The sequence below is a fragment of the Salvelinus sp. IW2-2015 genome, linkage group LG6.1 (genome assembly GCF_002910315.2).
Source record: "Salvelinus sp. IW2-2015 linkage group LG6.1, ASM291031v2, whole genome shotgun sequence".
NCBI classification, from domain to species: domain Eukaryota; kingdom Metazoa; phylum Chordata; class Actinopteri; order Salmoniformes; family Salmonidae; genus Salvelinus; species Salvelinus sp. IW2-2015.
Genome location: NC_036845.1, coordinates 19904086 through 19928381, shown reverse-complemented (window position 1 = coordinate 19928381; position 24296 = coordinate 19904086).

The following is a 24296-nucleotide window of genomic DNA, read 5'->3' as shown; positions in this document are numbered from 1 at the left end:
CTCCTTGTTAAAAAATGCCTAATTGAAAATTAAACATTTTCAATGCACAGTTTCTTCAGAAAGTATTCATACCTCTTGAGTTATTTCACATTTTGTTGTGTTACAGCCTCAATTCAAAATGTATTAAATAGATGTTATTTTCTAACTCATCTACACACMATACCCCATAATGACAAAGGGGCCGATTCCGATTTAGAAATTTAAGCCAACACACTTCTCAATATTTGGTATTCAGACTTAACTTATTCAGTCGCGTAATGGGCTTTGCAGGCGTGGTTACCTTGCAGGAGCTGAATACATTTAATTAAACCGCTGAAAACCCTCCCACTTGCTGGCCAACAGATTTTCACATGAAGTTTTCATTCAATAGTATTTTCAGTACAATAATCTTAAGCCAKCCCTTTAAATATGGTGTACTTTTAAATAGAATTTTGACAACAAACTAAAATACATAGAGAGAACGGGTTCAGAAAATAGGGATCAGTGAAAGAATACCATCTATGCAGCTTAGTCTCTGTTTCAGCACAGACTGGTATATTAAAACATACTCTAATCGTGTAGATTATTTAGGCAAATTTTAGGTTTAGGAAAGTATGTATGAATCATAAAAAAACAGGTTTGGAGAGCCCTTACACGCAAAATATATTGATGAATAAAAATACAGTGGTTTGATTCATCCTGAAAGTTGTCATATTCAAGTTCAATCCATTAAATATTGGATGGTGGGAAAAAAGTGTAGAATAGGGCTGAAGCAGTAGTCATAAATCTACCCTCACTAATGATGGAAATTTATGACAATGTTCCTGTCGTCGTGAACCGTGCGCCAGGCTCCAGGTTTATCCTGTGACGTGTGGAGTTCCATGATGATTCAAAGAGGCTCCGTGTCCAAAATTATTGAACAACATTAGCCTAATATGATCCACTAATGCTAGTGACCCTTAGGACTACTTACACGGAGGCAACAGAGGAAAGAAAGGTAAACGGAAGAGAAGATTCAAAAGTAAGCTACAATTTAAGAGAATGAGCGCTAAAGTGACCGTTACAAATGTATGTGGGTGTTATTGACAGTGGCTCCCAATAATGGCTTATTTAAGATGATACATATTGTCAAATAAAACAGAGAAAATCCGGGGCATAGGCTATAATTAAACTAAGAGTCGACCGATTAATCGGAATGGCCGATTAATTAGGGCCGATTTCATAACAATCGAAATCTGTATTTTTGGACACTTTTTTTTTACACCTTTATTTAATCTTTATTTAACTAGGCAAGTCAGTTAAGAAAACATTCTTATTTTCAATGCCGCCTAGGAACGGTGGGTTAATGTCTCGTTCAGGGCGAATGACAGATTTTTACCTTGTCAGCTCGGGGATTCAATCTTGCAACCTTACAGTTAACTAGTCAAACGCTCTAACCACCTGATTACATTGCACTCCACGAGGAGCCTGCCTGTCACGCGAATGCAGTAGCCCAAGTTAAGTTGCTAGCTAGCATTAAACTTATCTTATAAAAACTACAATCAATCAATCATAATCACTAGTTAACTACACATGGTTGATGATATTACTAGTTTATCTAGCGTGTCCTGCGTTGCATAATATCGATGCAGTGCTTATCGTTGCTCCAATGTGTACCTAACCATAAACATCAATGCCTTTCTTAAAATCAATCCCATAAGAACATATTTTTAAACCTGCATATTTAGCTAAAAGAAATCCGGTTAGCAGGCAATATTAACCAGGTGAAATTGTGTCACTTCTCTTGCGTTCATTGCACGCAGAGTCAGTGTATATGCAACAGTTTGGGCCACCTAATTTACCAGAATTTTACGTATTATGACATAACATTGAAGGTTGTGCAATGTAACAGGAATATTTAGACTTTGTGCCACCCGTTAGATAAAATACGGAACGGTTCCGTATTTCACTGAAAGAATAAACGTCTTGTTTTCGAGATGATAGTTCCGGATTCGACCATATTAATGACCTAAGGCTCGTATTTCTGTGTGTTATTTGTTATAACTAGTCTATGATTTGATAGAGCAGTCTGACTGAGCAGTGGTAGGCAGCAGCAGGCTCGTAAGCATTCATTCAAACAGCACTTTCCTGCGTTTTGCCAGAAGCTCTTCGCTGTGCTTCAAGCCTATCAACTCCCAAGATTAGGCTGGTGTAACCGATGTGAAATGGCTAGCTAGTTAGCGGGGTGCGTGCTAATAGCGTTTCAAAYGTCACTCGCTCTGAGACTTGGAGTAGTTATTCCCCTTGCTCTACATGGGTAACGCTGCTTCGAGGGTGGCTGTTGTCGTTGTGTTCCTGGTTCGAGCCAGGGTAGGAGCGAGGAGAGGGATGGAAGCTATACTGTTACACTGGCAATACTAAAGTGCCTATAAGAATATCCAATTGTCAAAGGTTAATGAAATACAAATGGTATAGAGAGAAATGTTCTGAGCAAGGAACTTAAACGTTAGCTTTCTTACATGGCACATATTGCACTTTTACTTTCTTCTCCAACACTTTGTTTTTGCATTATTTAAACCAAATTGAACATGTTTCATTATTTATTTGAGGCTAAATTGAATTTATTGATGTATTATATTAAGTTAAAATAAGTGTTCATTCAGTATTGTTGTAATTGTCATTATTACAAATACATTTTTAAAAATCGGCCGATTAATCGGTATCGGCTTTTTTTGGTTCTCCAATAATCGGTATCGGTATCGGTAACGGCGTTGAAAAATCATAATCGGTCGACCTCTAATTAAAACATTCTAAAGTGCATACATCAATTTGGCAGGTTAAGCCTTACAGAAGCCTATAGCTTGGGTGTCCACATTTCATCCACACAAATTATGAGGGCACACAATTCAAATTCTGAATAACGGCACAGCTATTTATAGCATATTTTATTGCGGAAAAGGAGGCACAGTACATGTCACGTTGATATGATTTTCTGTATGCTTCCATATGGCTGGTTTCACATTCGTCTCCAGGGATCATTTAAAATAATTAACAATTACTATGTGTATTTACAATCCCCTTCAACAACAAAAATTACTCATTTACCTATCTCTTATCAATAGCTCTTATGCATTTATAAATAACAGTGCATGGAGAATGGGAAAAAATTAAAGATGCTTTTAAACGTATATTCTTTTTTGGGGGGTGGGGGTGGGTAGATGAGCTTTAATATTGCAGATAGATTTTGGCTTCCATCAATGTAACTATCTGCATCATTTCAATGCCATCATTTATATATTTTTTTATAAATACGTACATAAAATATATATATTTTTGTACATATTTTCCTTTATTTTCCCCTAACCCTACCACCCCTCCCCTAATTGGAGTAAATTAATGGACAACAACACTTAGGCTTCTACTTCCAGCATATACATACTATATACATTTTCCGGACACAGTATATTTTACAATAGTTATCTTTTGTTTGTTTTTAATCCCATCCTTCAGCAACCCTCAAMCCCTCCCATCTACAGTGCATTCCAAAAGTATTCAGACCCCTTGACTTTTTCCATGTTTTGTTACGTTACAGCCTTGATTAAATAATTTATTTCCCTCATTAATCTACACACAATACCCCATAATGACGAAGAGAAAACAGGTTTTAGATGTTTTTTGCAAATGTATAAAAAATTACAAAAACAGAAATACCAAATGCACATAAGTATTCAGACCCTTTGCTATGAGACTTGAAATTGAGCTCAGGTGCATCCTGTTTCCATTGATCATCCCTGAGATGTTTCTACAACTTGATTGGAGTCCACCTGTGCTAAATTCAATTGATTGGACATGATTTGAAAAGGCACACACCTGTCTATATACGGTCCCACAGTTGACATTGCATGTCAGAGCAAAAACCAAGCCATGAGGTTGAAGGAATTGTCCGTGGCGCTCCGAGACAGGATTGTGTCGAGGCACAGGTTACCAAAAATGTCTGCAGTATTGAAGGTCCTCAAGAACACAGTGGCCTCCATCATTCTTAAATGGAAGAAGTTTGGAACCAACAAGACTCTTCCTAGAGTTGGCCGCCCGGCCAAACTGAGCAATCGGGGGACATGTGCCTTGGTCAGGGAGGTGACCAACAACCCGATGGTCACTCTATCAGAGCTCCAGAGTTCCTCTGTGGAGGTGGGAGAACAGTCCAGAAGGACAACCATCTCTGCAGCACTCCACCAATCAGGCCTTTATGGTAGAGTGGCTAGACGGAAGCCACTTCATGACAGCCCACTTGGAGTTTGCCAAAAGGCACCTAAAGGACTCTTAGACCATGAGAAACAATATGGACTGGTCTGATGAAAGCAAGATTGAACTCTTTGGCCTGAATGCGAAGAGTCACGTCTGGAGGAAACCTGGCGCCATCCCTACAGTGAAGCATGGTGGTGGCAGCATCATGCAGTGGGGACGTTTTTCAGCGGCAGGGACTGGGAGACTAGTCAGGATCAAGGGAAAGATAAACGTACGGTAGCAAAGTACAGAGAGAAATTCCCCAAATACAGGTGTGCCAAACTTAGCATCATACCCAATAATTCTCAAGGCTGTCAAAGGTGCTTCAACAAAGTGCTGAGTAAAGGATCTTAATACTTATGTAAATGTGATATTTCAGGTTTTTTGCTAAGATTTTTTTTTTTTACTGGTTTTGCTTTGTCATTATGGGGTATTGTGTGTAGCCTGATGAGGAGAAAAACAATGTAATCAATTTTAGAATAAGTCTGTAACTTAACAAACTGTAGAAAAAGTCAAGGGGTCTGAATACTTTCCAAATGCACTATATCTCTATATCTCTATATTCTATTTGACATCTATTTTTCAGCTGTGCTGTTCCTCAAAAGTTCTGAACCTATAATTTAGCATCATTTTGTGTATCAGTTCATAAACCATGTGCCATGGAATCGATACATAAAAAATCTCTTCCCAACTATTTTGCCATCTATATGGAACAGCTGTCAATTTTTTGGTCCTTAAATGAAACTTTTTCATTCATCACAATTTTCTTTAACCAATTTTGGTCTTTCATCAAATCAAATCAAATTTTATTGGTCACATACACATGGTTAGCAGATGTTAATGCGAGTGTAGCGAAATGCTTGTGCTTCTAGTTGTAACCGTGMAGTAATATCTAACAAGTAATCTAACAATTTCACAACAACTACCATATACACACAAGTGTAAAAGAATGATTAAGAATATGTACATATAAATATATGGATGACCGATGGCCGAACGGCATAGGCAAGATGCAGTAGATGGTATAGAGTACAGTATATACATATGAGATGAGTAATGTAGGGTATGTAAACATTATATAAAGTGGCATTGTTTAAGTGACTAGTGATACATTTATTACATCCAACTATTAATTATTAATGTGGCTAGAGTTTGAGTCTGTATGTTGGCAGCAGCCACTCAATGTTAGTGATGGCTGATTAACAGTCTGATGGCCTTGAGATAGAAGCTGTTTTTCAGTCTCTCGGTCCCAGCTTTGATGCACCTGTGGCCCCATCCCAAGTTAGACTGTCGTCCCAGTGACTGGCAGACCATTCCTGTCCATCCTCTTTTAAAAGAGCACACAGTGCCACTCAAAGAACAGAAACAGATKAACTGCCAAAAGAATTTCCAACGCCTTCACTTCGAATGTACGGTAACAATTACTTTAAAAAAWATATATATCTAAAAAAATCTTGCATATCTTAATTTAGTTCCACAATTATCAAATAATATGCATAATAATGTAAGCAGTTCAAACGAAGGATTGTTACCTGTAACCAGGAATGGCATGACAAAAAAAATATTTTTGGCAAACAATTATTGGGATTCATCCTGTATTGTTCCTAACATCATTACCCCATAGCAACAGATGTGGGATATACACACACACACACACACACACACACACACACACACACACACACACACACACACTCCCCACCCTTCCTCCACAAACAACCACAAGCTCAGATGTTCAACAGTTGTTTTCCATCCCCGAGCCCAACTCAAGAGAAGACTTGATGAGCGAATTCATATACCAGTGGAGGCTGCTGAGGGGAGGACGGCTTATAATAATGACTGGAATGGAGGAAATGGAATGGAATTAAACACATGGAAACAATGTATTTGAAGTATTTGATGCCATCCCACCCATTCCGCTCCAGCCATTACCACGAGCCCGTCCTACCCAATTAGGTGCCACCAACCTCMTGTGGCATATACAGTTGAAGCTGTTTGAGAAGGCATGCAAAATTGAGCAAGAATGGGGAGATTTGATTAACCAACGTCAAGTCCTAGCTGATGGAGCTCAGATACACCCCCCTACCCTGAAACACACACACACTGGTCCCCCGCTGTGACCATTTTCCCAAGCATCTCTGTGCAGTCAGAACTTTTKATTATTTTGTGCCACCAGGGCCACAATAATGTTCACCCTTTCTGATAGTCTGAGCGTGACCTCCCCCCCATGGGTTACTGCAGCTAGTGTTGCCAGCACTGCCACTACCTAGGTTGGGGCACCCCACCGAAATTCCCACCGGCTAGCTACAAGGTCATCAAGGTTCTCCTTARCAGCTTTGAGAAATTCCTTGAACATTATGCACTGAGGGGGCAGGGTGGAGTGGGTCACTGTGTTGCTTTAGTGGGTCACTGACCGCGTTTATCTTTCTGTCTTGGCTGTGTGAAGGTGGTGGAATTAAGTCAAAGACTAGGGCTTATATGTAGACACACCTCCGCCACACCTTCATTTCTTAGTTCTCCGCCACAAATGAATAGTGGGAGAATAGCATGTTATTCTCATGTTTAAATTCAGGGTGAGAATATGTATATAGAGAAAAGTGCATAATAAGGGAATGGTGTTCGTTTTACACGTGCTTAACTTGGGTCGGAATCGGGGCCCAAAGTGAAAACGTGTTTTTAGACATTTTTGCACATTTATTGAAAATCAAGTACACAAATATCTCATTTACATAAGTATTCACACCCCTGAGTCAATACATGTTAGAATCCCCTTTGATAGCAATTACAGATGTAAGTCTTTCTGGGTAAGTCTCTAAGAGCTTTGCACACCTGGATTGTACAATATGTATTAATTATTATTCTTTGAAAAATTCTTCAAACTGTCAAGATGGTTGTTTATCATTGTTAGACAGACATTTTCAAGTCTTGGCATAGATTTTTAAGCCAATTTAGGCCACCCAGGAACATTCAATGTCATCTTGGTAAGCAACTCCAGTGTACATTTGGCCTTGTGTTTTAGGTTATTGCCCTGATGAAAGGTGAATTTGTCTCCTAGTGTCTGTTGGAAAGCAGGCTGAACCTGGTTTTACTTTACAATTTTGCTTATGCTTAGCTCTATTCTGTTTCTTTTTATCCCCCCAAAAACTCCCTAGTCCATGCCAATGGCAAGCATACCCATAACATGATCTAGCCACCACCATGCTTAAAAATATGAAATGTGGTACTATGTTGTGTTAGATTTGCCCAAATCATAACGCTTTGTATTCAGGACATGAAGTTCATTTCTTTGCCACATTTTTTGAAATTTTACTTTAGTGCCTTGTTGCAAACAGGATGCATGTTTTGGAATATTTTTATTCTGTACATGCTTCCTTTTCATTCTGTCATTTAGGTTAGTATTATAGAGTAACTACAATGTTGTTGATCCATCCTCAGTTTTCTGCTATCACAGCCATTAAAACACTGTAACTGTTTTATGGTAGAACACGTCAAGGGGTGTGAATACTTCTTAAAGGCACTGTATTGCCTTTTCTAAAACAAGAAAAGTCCAGTGCCTTTAAGAAGCATTCACACCACTTGACTTGTTCCACATTTTGTTGTGTTACAGCCTGAATTTAAAATGGATGAAATTGAGATTTTGTGTCACTGGTCTACAGTGGAATTATGTTTTTGGAAATGTTGACTAATTCATTCAAAAAAAGTTCAGGAATAAAAATGAACAAGTCACATAATAAGTTGCATGGACATATTCTGTGTGCAATAATAGTGTTTAACATGATTTTTGAATGACTACCTCATCTCTGTACACCATACATACAATTATCTGTAAGGTTCCTTAGTCAAGCAGTGAATTTCAAACACAGATTCAACCACACAGACCAGGGAGGTTTCCCAATGCCTCGCAAAGAAGGGCACCTATTGGAAAATGGGTAAAAATAAAAAAGCAGATTAAAAATCCCTTTGAGCATAGTGAAGTAATTAATTACACTTTGGATGGTGTATCAATACACCCAGTCACTACAAAGATACAGCCATCCTTCCTAACTCAGTTGCCGGAGAGGAAGGAAACCGCTCAAGGATTTCACTATGARGCCAATGRTGTCTTTAAAACAGTTACAGAGTTTAATGGGTGTGAGAAGAGAAAACTGAGGATGGATCAACAACATTGTAGTTATTCCACAATACTAACCTAATTGACAGAGGGAAAAGAATGCCTGTACAGAATAAAAATGTTCCAAAACATGCATCCTGTTTGCAACAAGGTACTAAAGTAATACTGCTAAATATTTGCAAATCAATTAGCTTTTTGTCCTGAATACCAAGTGTTATGTTTGGGGCAAATCCAATACAACACATTACCGGGTACCACTCTCCATATTTGCAAGCATAGTGGTGGCTGCATCATGTTATGGGTATGCTTGTAATTGTTAAGGACCGGGGAGTATTTAAGGATAAAAAGAAACAGAATGGAGCCAAGCACAGGCAAACTCATAGAGAGAAACCTGGTTCAGTCTGCTTTCCACCAGACACTTAGAGATGAATTCACCTTTCAGCAGGACAATAACCTAAAACACAAGGCCAAATCTACACTGCAGTTGCTTACGAAGAAAAACAGTGAATGTTCCTTAGTGGCAGAGCTACAGTTTTGAGTAAATCACTTGAAAATATATGGCAAGACCTGAAAATGTTTTTTCAGCAATGATCAACAACCGGTTTGACACAGCTTGAAGAATGTTGAATAGAATAATGGGCAAATATTGCACAATCCAGGTGTGGAAGCTCTTAGAGACTCACCCAGAAAGATTCACGGCTGTAATCGCTTTCAAGGGGGCTTTTACAAAGTATTCACTCAGCGGTGTGAATACTTATGTGAATTAGATATTTCTGCCTTTCATTTTCAATAAATTTGCTAAAAATTTGTTACAACATGTTTAACTTTTTCATTATGGGGTATTGTGTGTACAAACCTATTTAATCTTTTGTGAATTCAGGCTGACACAGAACAAAATGTGGAATAAATCAAGGGGCATGAATACTTTCTGAAGGCACTTGTATGTCACACGTGCAGTTAACAAAAACATATGGACATTTTTGCTCTGTCCAGAATTGCAACCAACTGATTGCAGCATTACCACAAAAATGGAGGAGGCATGTGGAAGATGGAGAAGGTAGGAAACTTGTTTGTCTGCCCTTTATTAAAGACCAACATTGGCAAAAGTATACCAGTTTCAGGACCAAAAGGTTGTCAGTGGCGCCATTCAGTTTGCAAAATAGCTGCGAAGAGTTTTCCAATATTCCGATTCCGTTGCACAGGGTTTATGAACTGTAACACAAAACAACGCTTCATTCAATACGTTTTTTTTCAACAAAATTCTTGCCACCAACAGAATGTTATGTATATGTGGCATACAACCATTGCAGATTTTGCTGCGAAGATACAGGATCATTACAGTAGATCACTTATTCTGGTGTTGCCTCTATGTAGCTTGTTTCTGGTCACAGGTCCAGCAGACGCTTAAAAATCATAACATTTACCTGAAACTAACCCGAAAAAATAGTACTGTTGGCGGGTTTGGAAAGCCATAGTCAATCAATCAACAATTTAATAACACTCTTAGTAAAAATATGATTCTTTAAATGTACAATCTGTAGATAGTATGTGATTAGAAAGTTCAGAATTGATGTGAAACATCACAGCACAGTTGAGAAATATATGACACAAGGAAACCATATGAGGGTGGTTTACGGAGATAGGTGGGATGGGCTGGTTCTTAAAAGCCCATGATCTATAACAGTTATGACTGAAAATACTATATACGTATAATGTATACAGGATGTGTTTAAGTACTATCTATCCAGATGTAATATATATCAAATATCTATATTTTGCTATGTAACTACTGTGTAAAAAAAAAAAGCCATGTAGGCAAAAAGTATGTCGAATGTACATGTAACCAAAAACAAAAAGCTGTAAAAAACAAAGTTATTTTTGTCCTATAATAAACAAACAATTATAAAAGATTCTCCAGTTATTTTACACAAGGCTGCCTCTGGCCATCTCGTTGACATGTGTGACATTATTCGAAGGACAATGTCCCTGACGTAATATGCTACACATACTGTACTAGTGTGTTACATTCCTGTCTCATACTGTCACTGAGTTCTTTAGTAAGAGCGTAATCCCATGCACACATGCATTGTGTCTCCTTTTCCATTTGTATGTGAAAGATCTTTGCAATGCATTGAAGCTAGATCTCTGTATAAACCAGTCATTACTATGAGAATCTTTGTCAAAGAAAACGTGTTGATAGTATTATGACCATTCAGTGTGTTATACTCTCATACAGATGGATCTGTATTTTGAGGGTTGTCCAGCTGGCATTGATTACTTAAACTGATTTCCACACAGTCTACTGACAGACCTCTCCCTGCCCTTGATGACTTTGTCAAGTCTTGGATGATCCCTTACTTAGGGCAACAAACATGTATATGTCTTATCAATCAAACAACAGCTGTATTTGTCTCCCTGAAAATATGTCATATTTACTCACTATCTTTGCCTTCTCAGAGTTGACAAAATCCTCTAAAGTTTTTCCAAAAGAAGTTCCCTGTGTGGATATTGGCAGGGGGTAATAATGTAATTCTTCCCTCCATCACAAATCTCCAGTCTTTTCTTGGGTCAATCAGTTCCCATCATTCCCAGCTGTATTTGGCAACTCTGTGTCTGCCAGTTTCTGATTCGAGTGTCAGTGTCTCAGTCACCAGGAAAGTGGAATGTTTTTAGTGTTCATACATTTCTCTCCGTCGCTGACCTCAGATAACTCATCCCTCTCTGTTCTCCAAGCAGAAATCACATTCCCTTTGGATCCTTCAGCACCATGATCAGTAAGTTACACCTGACAGATCTGTGGATCGGGAGTAGATCAAGGGGTCTGTCTCTACAAGGGTGTTTGAAAATTGAAAGTACATACGCCAGTGGCAGGAGAATACAAGCCTCATGCCACAAGCCTAGACTGGCAATGTTCTGCAGCGGTGGAAATATGAGACAAAAGCGTAGAAGCAGATTGAGAACAGAGAAATACTTTTTTGAATGCAGAAGAATGCATATGTAGGGTGATTTGGTATAGTGTTAAATGGCATAAAAAGTACAGTGCCTTCGAGAAAGTATTTTTCCACATTTTGTTACATAGCAATCTAAAATGGATGAAATAAAAAAAGATCCTCAGCAATCTAAACACAATACCTCATAATGACAAAGTGAAAACAGGTTTTTAGAATTTTTGCAAATGTATTACAAATAAAAAACAGAAATAGCTTATTAACATAAGTATTCAGACCCTTTGCTAAGAGACTCGGAATTGAGCTCAGGTGCATCCTGCTTCCATTGATCCTCCTTGAGATGTTTCCACCTGTGGAAAGTTCAATTGATTGGACATGATTTGTAAAGGCACACACCTGTCTATATAAGATCCCACAGTTGAAGGTGCATGTCAGAGCAAAACCCAAGCCATGAGGTCGAAGGAATTGTCCGTAGAGCTCCGAGACAGGATTGTGTCGAGGCACAGATCTGGGGAAGGGTACCAAAGAAATTCTGCGGCATTGAAGGTCCCCAAGAACACCAGTGGCCTTGTTCATTCTTAAATGGAAGAAGTTTGGAACCACCAAGACTCTTCCTAGAGCTGGTCACCCGGCCAAACTGAGCAATCAGGGGGAGAAGGGCCTTGGTCAGGGAGGTGACCAACAACCCGATGGTTACTCTGACAGAGCTCTAGATTTGCTCTGTGGAGATGGGAGAACCTTCCAGAAGGACAACCATCTCTGCAGCACTCCACCAAACAGGCCTTTATGGTATAGTGGCCTGACGGAAGCCACTTCTCAGTAAAATACAAATGACAGCCCGCTTGGAGTTTGCCAAAAGGCACCTAAAGGACTCTCTGGTCTGATGAAACCAAGTTCAACTCTTTAGCCTGAATGCCAAGCGTCACGTCTTGAGGAAACATGGCACCATCCCTACGGTGAAACATGGCAGTGGCAGCATCATGCTGTGTTTTCTTTTCAGTGGCAAGGACTGGGAGAAAAGTCAGGACCGAGGCAAAGATGAACAGAGCAAAGTACAGAGAGATCCTTGATGAAAACCTGCTCCAGAGTGCTCAGGACCTCAGACAGGGGTGAAGGTTCACCTTTCAACATGACAATGACCCTAAGCACACAGCCAAGACAATGCACGATAGGCTTTGGCACATTTTAGAGAGGCCTTTTATTGTCACAAGCACAAGGTGCATCTGTTTATTGATCATGCTGTTTAATCAGCTTCTTGATAAGCCACACCTGTCAGGTGGATGGATTATCTTGGCAAAGGAGGAAAGCTCACTAACAAGGATGTAAACAAATTTGTGCACAACAATGTGAGAGAAATACGCTGATTGGGTATATGGTACATTTCTGAGATCTTTTATTTCAGGTCGTGAAACATGGGACCAACGCTTCACATGTTGCGTTGATATTTTTGTTCAATTTACATCTGTGCATATAAATCATACTCCGATGACTTTGGGTTTAAATTAAAACAAACCCAGTGAGATGGACATCAAAGCTTGGAAGGAGATGAGATAGTCCTCCTCCTCCATTTCATCGTCAACATCTCACGACATCCGACTGCTTCACATGACCTCTAACCTCCACTTGGCCACTCTCAAAAAACCTCTGACTCAGACTGCTGGAATGCATCAACACTGACCATATCCTGGACACTGATGCTCTCGCTACACAATACACACACTTTGCAAGGCTTGCTCTGAACATACACTGTATACCCTCCGGACTGCTGGAGAGGGATCGACATTGAGTGTACACTAAACATACCACTCCGATCAAGAGCATAAAACACAAGCTGCAGGTCTTAGTCAACTCCTGCCTCAGACAAATCTTGCGCATATGGTGGCCTGAGTGGATCTCTAATATAGACCTGTGGAAGAAGCCTGCCTCAAGCACCATTAAGGAGCGGAGGTGGAGATGGGTTGGTCACACGGAATCCACAAGGAAAGCGAAGAAGAGGACGTCCAACAATGACCTGGCGCAGGTGTAGACTCAGAACTGAAGAAGATCCGCTTGTCATGGCCTGAGGCAAAGACAGCATCCAAAGACAGGCAACATTAGAAAACTTTAGTACAGGCCTTATGTCCCTCCAGGAATGAGATGGATTAATAAGTAAGTAAGTAAACACCGCTAGTCTGAACACAAACGCCACACACAATACACACACCAGCGATGACCACACTCTACACAGGGATGTCATAGAAATGTACACTGTAATGCCTCACTCCTAGTCCTAGGTCTATGGTGTGAGGTGTATTTCTTATCATAGGCCACAGAGAGCAATGCTGCTCAGTGTGACTTTATTATGACCAGTTTGCCAAAACTTCTTGAAAATGTTGTTTACTCACTAAATGCAATGAGTTTCTGTATACACGGTGAACCCAGTGCTGATGCTTCTGGCTAAACCTTTTCAAACGCTATGTTGCCTTTTCAGTACCGCACAGATGGTAGGCATTTCTATTGCATCAACTTTCATACACAATGCTCTTTCCAGGCAAAGCTAAAGGTTTAAAAGCTTGTCCTTGGTGTAGAAAGATGTGACACATACACACACGCTCTCTCCCCTCACTACCTCAGAGCCACTGGTGGAAACCAGTGGCTTAAGTGGGCAAGTGTGGAGCATGACATGCAAGGGGGCCTCAATTAGAGTTGGAAATATTTAATTGACACACAAATTAGTGCCACTTACGTCATGAGACTGAGCTGCCCTCGGTCTCAAAGAGCACGTTGTCGTTAGACAAACAATCACCCAGTCAAACGGTCAGCCAAGACAAATGAACTCCGCTGACAGTGTTTTTGAGTCTCCCTAGCAACCATTCATTAGCCCCGTCAGCGGGCATCACAGGACGACACACAAACGGACTATAGCTCAAGAAAGGAAGAACACAGCAGCGGTGGGAAAAGTACCCGATTGTCACATAGTGGCAAGAAAAAGTATGTGAACACTTTGGAAATACCTGGATTTCTGCATAAATTTGTCAAAAAATTTGATCTGATCTTCATCTAGGTCACAACAATAGACAAACACAGTCTGCTTAAACTCACAAACAATTATACGTTTTCATGTATTTATTGAACACACCGTGTAAACATTCACAGTGCAGGGGGGAGGGGGGGGGGTTTGTGAACCCTTGGATTTAATAACTGGTTGACCCTCCTTTGGCAGCAATAACTTCAACCGAAGGTTTTCTGTAGTTGCGGATCAGACCTGCACAACGGTCAGGAGGAATTTTGGATCATTCCTCTTTACAAAACTGTTTCAGTTCAGCAATATTCTTAGAAAATCTTGTGTGAACTGCTCTCTTGAGGTCATGCCACAGCATCTCAATCGGGTTGAGGTCAGGACTCTGACTGGGCCACTCCAGAGGGCGCATTTTCTTCTGTTGAAACCATTCTGTTGTTGATTTACTTCTGTGTTTTGGGTCGTTGTCTTGTTGCATCACCCAACTTCCGTTGAGCTTCAATTGGCAGACAAAAAGACTAACATTCTCCTGCAAAATGTCTTGATAAAGTTGGGAATTAATTTTTCAGTTGATGATAGCAAGCTGTCCAGGCCCTGAGGCAGCAAAGCAGCCCCAAACCATGATGATCCCTCCACCATACTTTAGAGTTGGGATGAGGTGGTGATGTTAGTGTGCTGTGCCTTCTTTTCTCCACACATAGTGTTACGTGTTTCTTCCAAACAACTCAACTGTAGTTTCATCTGTCCACAGAATATTTTGCCAGTGGCGCTGAGGAACATCCAGGTGCACTTTTTTAAAACTTCAGACGTGCAGCAATGTTGGACAGCAGTGGCTTCTTCTGTGGTGTCCTCCAATAAACACCATTCTTGTTTAGTGTTTTACATATTGTAGACTTGTCAACAGATGTTAACATGTTCCAGACATTTCTGTAAGTCTTTAGCTGACACTCTAGGATTCTTCTTAACCTCACTGAGCATTATGCGCTGTGCACTTGCAGTCATCTTTGCAGGATGGCCACTCTTAGGGAGAGTAGCAACTTTTAGATTTATAGACAATTTGTCTTACCGTGGACTGATGAACGTCAAGGCTTTTAGAGATACTTTTGTAACCGTTTCCAGCTTCATGCAAGTCAACAACTATTAATCTTAGGTCTTCTGAGATCTCTTTTGTTCAAGGCATGGTTCATATCAGGCAATGCTTCTTGTGAATAGCAAACTCACATTTTGTGAGAGTGTTTTATAGGGCAAGGCAGTTCTAACCAACATATCCAATCTCATCTCATTGATTGGACTCCAGGTTAGCGGACTCCTGACTCCAATTAGCTTTCGAGAAGTCATTAGCATAGGGGTTCACATACTTTTTCCAATATAGACAAGAAAAATACCATTTATAAGTTATTAGTTTAATCACACTTTGTCTATTGTTGTGACTTAGATGAAGATCAGATCAAAATTGATGACCAATTTATGCAGAAATCACATACTGTACTTGAGCCACTGTACTTGAGTAAAAGTAAAGATACCTTACTAGAAAATGACTCAAGTAAAAGTGAAAGTCACCGAGTAAAATACTGCTTGAGAAAAAGTCTAAAAGTATTTGGTTTTAAATATACTTAAGTATCACAAGTAAATGTAATTGCTACAATATACTTAAGTATCAAAAGTAAAAGTATCAATTATTTCAAATCCCTTATATTAAGCAAACCAGACGGCACAATTCAAAAATATATGTTTTTATTAACTGATAGCCCGGAGCACACTCCAACACTCAATCATGTATAAACAAAGCAAGTGTGTTTATTGAGTCCACTAGATCAAAGGCAGTAGGGATGACCGGGGATGTTCACTTGATAAGTGCGTGAATTGGACAATTTTCCTGTCCTGCTAAGCATTTAAAATGTAACGAGTACTTTTGGGTCAAGGAAAATGTATGGAGTAAAAAGTACATCATTTTCTTTAGGAATGTAGCGAAGTAAAAGTAAAAGTTGTCAAAAATATAATTAGTAAAATAAAGTACAGATACCCCTCAAACTACTTAAGTATTACTTTAAAGTATTTTTACTCAAGTACTTTACACCACTGGAACACAGTAAAGAGAGAAAGACCGAGACAGACCATTACATGTGTAATGTATGTATTATTAGAGTGTGTGCCCACTGTCTGTGCCCACTGCCCACTGTGTGTGCCCACTGCCCACTGTGTGTGCCCACTGCCCACTGTGTGTGCCCACTGAACCTCTTCTGTTGCTCTGCTCTGCCATCAGTGTCCTATTGGGCTGAGAGCACAAAATGTAGGTGTGTGTGTGTCCGATTTCAGGTAAATATTTGATGAAGTAATGGAAGTTTAAATAATCAGGATAAGGACACACAATAAGTCCCCTGTGACTCTAGTCAACAAACGGAGAATGAGTGTGTGTGTGTGTGTGTCTGTGTCTGGAGGGGAACAGATGAACAGCTGGTTAGTGGGTTTTCTCCTGTCAATGCTCATTTCACTGAGTTGAAATGGATTTGCAATACCTTCAACCCCAAGAGGTTTCAGTCTTGGATCAACATCATAAGCCTATTTGTATCTCCTTAGGGGATGTAATGCCTCCGTGTACGTTGGAGACTGGCATGTGGATTTAACGCTGGAGTTGAAATGGTTGACCTCAAGAAAATATCTTAGCGCTCCAATTCTTTACTATTATATATTAGTAATTGAATAGGATATCAATGTCCACCACATTCTTTGCTTGATCCCAAGGAAACAATAAAACACTTTTTCCCCCCGTTATTCTTCCCGCCTCACAATGTTCCCTGAAGCACTGCAACATCATCTGCAACAGCATTGGGAAGATTGAACGAATCATGGGATGGATGGGAATGAGGAAGCTGAAGAGAACAGCAAAATGTCTTGCGGTGTTGAACGTCTGAGAGCTTTGACCAATCAGAACAAGAAATGACTGGAGTCTGAGTTTCCTTCAAGTTCAGCTGTAGTCTGTCTGAATGCACCAACAGGGACGGGGAAAGGGAATATCTAGTCACTATTGAATGCATTCAAATAAAATGTGTCTTCCACATTTAACCAAACCCCTCTGATTCAGAGAGGTGCGGGGGGGCTGCCTTAATAGAAATCATCAGCGACAGGGGAGCAATCGTTGTTGGGGGTTAAGTGCCTTGTTCAACGGCAGAACTTTCCACCTTGCTGGCTCAGGGATTCGAACCATTGACCTTTCGGTTACTGGCCTAACGCTCTTAACGCTAGGCTACCTTCCCACAGTCACAGAGGCATCTTACTAAGGCCGAGAAATGGGGAATTAATCAACGTCACAAAGATGCCATAGTACATGACATGTGATCATCACATCGTATCTTGAGAATACTTTCAATATTGGAAAAGAGTATCAAGCTCTGCAACATGTATTATTAACCAGTCACAATTGTGACAAATTGGCTTCTCGTTAATTATAAATAATACACAGGAGGGACTATAATGCCATTTTGTTATATCAAGTGCAAAGATTTGAACATGTTTCTTTGATGAATTTGATGAGTTCACCAAATTCAATTAGAGTTGTAATGCAAGACTCACGAGGCCACTGATAGCATGTCTTCAGTGCTTTGTCATTAGAATCTTTTGCATCATGTAAATAAATGCACAATTTTATTGACTTTCTTAGTCAATTCAACATTTCTACTGTATGCATTTGAAACACTCAGCATATTATAAAATATTACAGTGGTCCTTTGACTTTGAATGGGGGTGGTGAAGGCAGAGAGGAAATAGGTGACAGTAAACATTTTGCAGAATTTTGTCATAAGCAATATTATTATTTTCAATGACACAGCAGTCATATAACACTGTACATGAAAAGCTTGATGTTTTCCCCCGCAGTAAACACAAGTTAGAGTTGAAAAGGGACCACAGTGGATCCTTTCCCCCTTGCAGAGGAGGGATACACTGAACGGTGACCAGCCCGCCCACCGTGTGGTTTCGTGTTTCATGTAAATATAGTGCCTAATGACAGTGTCAGAGCATAGATGCTATTATACCCTTCAAACCAGAGGTCATCTCTGCTGCCTGCCACACCCTAGGGTGGGGCCACCTCACCACCGCGGTTACAGGCCCAGCTTTTGCCCTAACCAAAATGACAGACATTTTATCTTTACATTTTCTCCGGGGTTTCGCAGTCGAGGAGTGCTGAGAATTCTCGACGAAGCGAACATGAGGTTGGCAGAGACTGGGTGATTTAGTGGCATTGTCTTTAACTAATAAAGGTTAAACTTAATAGTTCAACGTTTGTTACTTTCTCAGTTGATTTGGTCGCCTTTGAAGACTAAAACCGCAGCTTCCTGTTGATGTGAACCGCAAGAACTTTATGATAGTTGGTGTTGAGCGATTGCGGAAGAGGTCAAGGCATCCATCTTACTTTGTAGTAATGTGAGAGACATCGTCATTAGAGAATAAAGATATTTATCTCGGCAAAGCCCTGCTCAGAATCAGTCCAAGACACTACAATACATCAACTAATGTCCTTCAGAGTTTAAAGTTCAACCTGCTTTTGTCTGATGTCTTTCTAGAATTCTTCACAAAATAAATTGAGGAACAGCAGGCAAAGAAACAACTGCTCTCAACAACACGTCACTCCAATGTGTGGCCTACATCGTTGCAGTCAAAATGACATCCAAAGAACACGCCAAAAGTGCACATTGACTAGCAGTCACAGTCCTCTCAGAACAAAGTCCAACATGTTGTGTTCCTGATTAGGCCCACAAGACACTTCCCTGGTGTCCAGATCTCCTCAGCCCAGCTGTCCTGGGCATCATCTGGACAAGGCAGACCAGCTCTGTCCACTTTATTTGATCTCATATGGCGCTGGCCATGAGGAAAGAATTACTGTACGCTCAGTGCTTGTTAGTGCTGCTTTGATGTACGTTCTACCTTTCTCCTCCAAAGCGTTGCCGATGGTTTGAGTTTTACACTTGGAGAGCAAATTAATCCTCGGGGATGAGGCCTCGTACTGTATATTTGGCCGCGGCCACAACAGGCCGCTCCTTTCATGCACTTAGTCACTGTGTGTAGAGGTTCCATCGTTACAAAGTGTTTGAGATGATTAATCCGAACACACATACTTTTCCACCCCGAAAATGTCAATCTCACATCATCTCAGGATGTTTCATGCATTCTATCCATTAATCTTTCCAAAGGCTCATACTTGACCTGTAGGGGGAAGCTGGCCCTGTTATTGGGGCCATATGTTTCATACTGTACATTAAAGGGATATTTCGGGATTTTGTCAATGAGGCCCTTCATCTACTTCCCATAGTCTTGGATACGATTTTTACGTATCGGTGTCCAGTATGAAGGAAGTTAGAGGTAGTTTTGCAAGCCAATACTAACTGGTGTTAGCGTAATGACTGGAAGTCTACTGTTCCCATAGTGCAATGACTGGAATTCTATCACTAGTTAGCAATTGCACAATCGCTAGAAAGCAAGTTCCTTCAAACTACACGCAGAGACAAATAAATGGTATCCACGAGTTCATTGGACTCTGGGGAAGTAGATAGCGGGCCTCATTGCCGAAATCCCAAACTATCCCTTTAAACCTATCCAGGGCCGGCCAGAACAAATCAGTTGGACGGGAATTTGATTCCCATAGAAGGGCATAGAAGGTTTTTTTTTCACAGGCTCCTACATTTAAATGGGTTTGATAGTAAAGCTATGTAATTTAACTGTAAAAACTGTTTTACCTTTTAAAGTGGCATGAACACAACCAGTCATGATGTTTTCACCTCACTGTCAAACAAATCACTACAAAGAGTAGGTTACCTTTGCACGTTTGTCCAAAATAATTCTAGCATCCGAACAGCGCACTGTGCACCCGCCAACTTTACTTCAATTCACAAGTGGCTGAAACGAATCTCACTGGAGAAAGCATCCGAGAGAGCGAAACAGCACCTCTCTGCCTTACTATATGTAGCACATGTAATCTGATGATGTTTGGCCAATAAAGTATGACATGCCATACTCTTTTTTTGTCCAGACAGCATCAGCTACATGGACTACACATACTGAGCCAGAAGGGCGCTGTTTTTCTCACTCTAATACTTTATCTGAGATTGATGAGTCTTTCTGTCAGTGCGCATCTTGGTCAAAACAATATTAAAATATTTTATTTGGATTGGCAAGGAGGTACGGTAGGTTGGTCCAGGCCTCCTGAGGCCCAACCATAACTCTGGCTCTGAGCCTAGCGAACATCTAATAGACAGAGTGACATGTTTAAGAACCGTGATCACTGACCGATAGTACACAGTTACTGCTCTCAACTAAACATATACAGTGCCTTCGGAAAATATTCAGACCCCTTGACTTTTTCCACATTTTGTTACATTACAGCGTTATTCAAAAATGTACTACACAGTTTTCCCCCTTAATCAATTTACACACAATACCCCATAATGACAAAGCAAAAACACGTTTTTAGAAATTTGCAAATTTGGTAGCATTGCCTTTACATTTTTTTACTTGGGTAAAACGTTTCGGCTAGCCTTCCACAAGCTTCCCACAATAAATTGGGTGAATTTTGGCCCAGTCCTCCTGACAGAGCTGGTGTACCTGAGTCAGGTTTGTAGGCCTCCTCGCTCGCACACGCTTTTTCAGTTCTGCCCACAAATGTTCTATGGGATTGAGGCCAATACCTTGCCTTTGTTGTCCTTAAGCCATTTTGCCACAACTTTGGAAGTATGCTTGTGGTCATTGTCCATTTGGAAGACCCATTTGCAACCAAGCTTTAACTTCCTGACTGATGTCTTGAGATGTTGCTTCAATGTATCCACATAATTGTATTTCTCATGATGCTATCTCGTTTAAAGGCACAGTCAACTTAGTATATGTAAACCTCTGATCCACTGGAATTGTGATACAGTGAATTATAAGTGAAATAATCTGTCCGTAAACATTTGTTGGAAAAATTACTTGTGTCATGCACAAAGTAGATGTCCTAACCGACTTGCCAAAACTATAGTTTGTTAGCAAGAAATTTGTGGAGTGGTTGAAAAACGAGTTTTAATGAGTCCAACCTAAGTGTATGTAAACTTCCGACTTCAACTGTAAGTATTCAGACTGTTTACTCTACTTTGTTGAAGCACCTTCGGCAGCGATTACAGCATTGAGTCTTCTTGGGTATGACGCTACAAGCTTGGCACACCTGTATTTGGGGAGTTTCTCCCATTCTTCTCTGCAGATCCCCTCAAGCTCTGTCACATTGGATGGGGAGCGTTGTTGCATAGCTATTTTCAGCTCTCTCCAGAGATATTCGATCGGGTTCAAGTACGGTCTCTGGCTGGGCCACTCAAGAACCTTCGCCCCAGTCTGAGGTCCTGTGCTCTCTGGAGCAGGCTTTCATCAAAGATCTCTCTGTTGCCACCACCATGTTTCACCGTAAGGATGGTGCCAAGTTTCCTCCAGACGTGATGCTTGACATTCAGGCCAAAGAGTTCAATCTTGCTTTCATCAGACCAGAGAATCTTGTTTCTCATGGTCAGAGTCCTTTAGGTGCCTTTTGGCAAACTTCAAGCGGGCTGTCATGAAGTGGCTTCCGTCTAGCCACTCTACCATAAAGGCCTGATTGGTGGAGTGCTGCAGAGATGCTTGTCCTTCTGGAATGATCTCCCATGTCTACAGAGGAACTCTGGAGCTTTGTCAGAGTGACCATCGGGTTCTTGGTCACCTCCTTGACCAAGACCCTTCTCCCCTGATTGCTCAATGGCTCAGTTTGGCCGGGAGGCCAGATCTAGGAAGAGTCTCGGTGGTTCCAAACTTCTTCCATTTAAGAATGATGGAGGCCACTGTGTTCTTGATAACCTTGTTTTGGTAACCTTCCCCAGATCTGTTTCTCGACACAATCCTGTCTTGGAGCCCTGCAGACAATTCCTTTGACCTCATGGCTTGATTTTTGCTCTGACATGCAATGTCAACTGTGGACCTTATATAGACAGGTGCATGCCTTTCCAAATCATGTCCAATCAATTGAATTTTCCACAGGTGGACTCCAATTCAAGTTGTAGAAACATCTCAAGGATGATCAATAGAAACAGGATGCACCGGAGCTCAATTTCGAGTCTCATAGCAAAGGGTCTGAATACTTATGTAAATAAGGTATCTGTTTTGTAATTTTATAAATGTGCAACAATTTCAAAAAAACTGTTTCGCTTTGTCATGATGGGTTATTGTGTGTAGATTGCTGAGGATTTTTGTTTCATCCATTTTAGAATATGGCTGGAACGTAACAAAATGTGGAAAAAGTCAAGGGGTCTGAATACTTCCCGAAGGCACTGTACACATAGTATCTACTGCACTCTGAATTGCTATTTTCTACTGAATATTTTGAACAATATAAACCTAAGAGTAAAAATCTAAGAATATAACTAAAATCTTGTGTATGTACATATTATAAATCAAGTATTTTCATGTCAAATTTAAGATTTATGAATCCGTTTTGGCATGGACTTTATTGTATGCATAATTTAAAATACAATCTGTGCATATTACTGTATTGAACAAAAATAAACGCAACAAGAAACAATTTCAAAGATTTTACTGAATAACAGTTCATAAGGAAATCAGTCAATTTAAATAAATTAGGCCCTAATCTATGGATTTCACATAACTGGGAATATAGATTTGCATCTGTTGGTCACAGATACCTAAAGAAAAAGGTAGGGGTGTGACCACCATTTGCCTCATGCAGCGCGACATCTCCTTCGTATAGAGTTGACCAGGCTGTTGATTGTGTCCTGTGGAATGTTGTCCCACTCCTCTTCAATGGCTGGAACACGCCTTTCGTACACGTCATTCGAGAGCATCTCAAACGTGACCAATGGGTGACATGTCTGGTGAGCATGCAGGCCATGGTAGAACTGGGACATTTTCAGCTTCCTGGAATTGTGTAGATCCTTGGGGCCGTGCATGATCATGCCGAAACCGAAGGTGATGGCGTCGGATGAATGGCACGACAATGGGCCTCAGGATCTCGTCATGGTATCTCTCTGCATTCAAATTGCCATTGATAAAATGCAATTGTGATCGTTGTCTGCAGCTTATGCCTGCTAATACCATATCCCCACCATAGGGGACTCTGTTCACAATGTTGATATATGCAAACCGCTTGCCCACACGACATCATACACTTGGTCTGCAGTTGTGAGGCCGGGTTGGACGTACTGCCAAATTCTCTAAAACAAAGAGAAATTAACATTAAATTCTCTGGCAACAGTTCTGGTGGACATTCCTGCAGTTAGCATGCCAATTGCATGCTCCCTCAAAACTTGAGATATCTGTGGCATTTTAGACCGGCCTCTTATTGTACCCAGCACCTTTGTAATGATCATGCTGTTTAGTCAGTTTCTTGGTCAGGTGGATGGACTATTTTGGCAAAGGAGAAGTGCACACGAACAGGGACTTACGGAACATTTCTGGAATATTTTATTTCAGCTCATGATACATGCCGTCATTAACACTACATGCGTTTATATTTTTGTTCAGTGTAGTTTCATGAATGAGGCCGATTGTATTACTCTGTGGGTGAGACAGAGGAGCACAGGAGGCCCAAAGTGAAATATGCTGCAAGGTGAGATGCTGTTGCAACATGCACCCTGATAAGGGAAGAGAGATAGAAAGGCTGAATACTCGGACTGTATGGGAGTTAACTGTGCACTAGTCTCTCTCTCGCTCTGTGTGTGTTGAAGTGTCTGACTCTGAACACCCATGTGTGCAGTTTCAGATTCCCAGGGTACGTAGTAGGAACATGTAAAAGTCATGGGATTCTGTAGCGTTTAATCTAGATACCCTAATAACGATGCCTAGCTCCATCAGTGAGACTGTTCCACCTTCGAAAATCCCATACGCCTCCTTGACGCCCCTTTAATGCTTATCTCTAGTCTCAGGGTCGGAGCTGTGGTTAGACATGTTGATTAAAGTGGGTCAGGCTGTCTACGCGCCCCAGGAGTCTTAAGGTAAT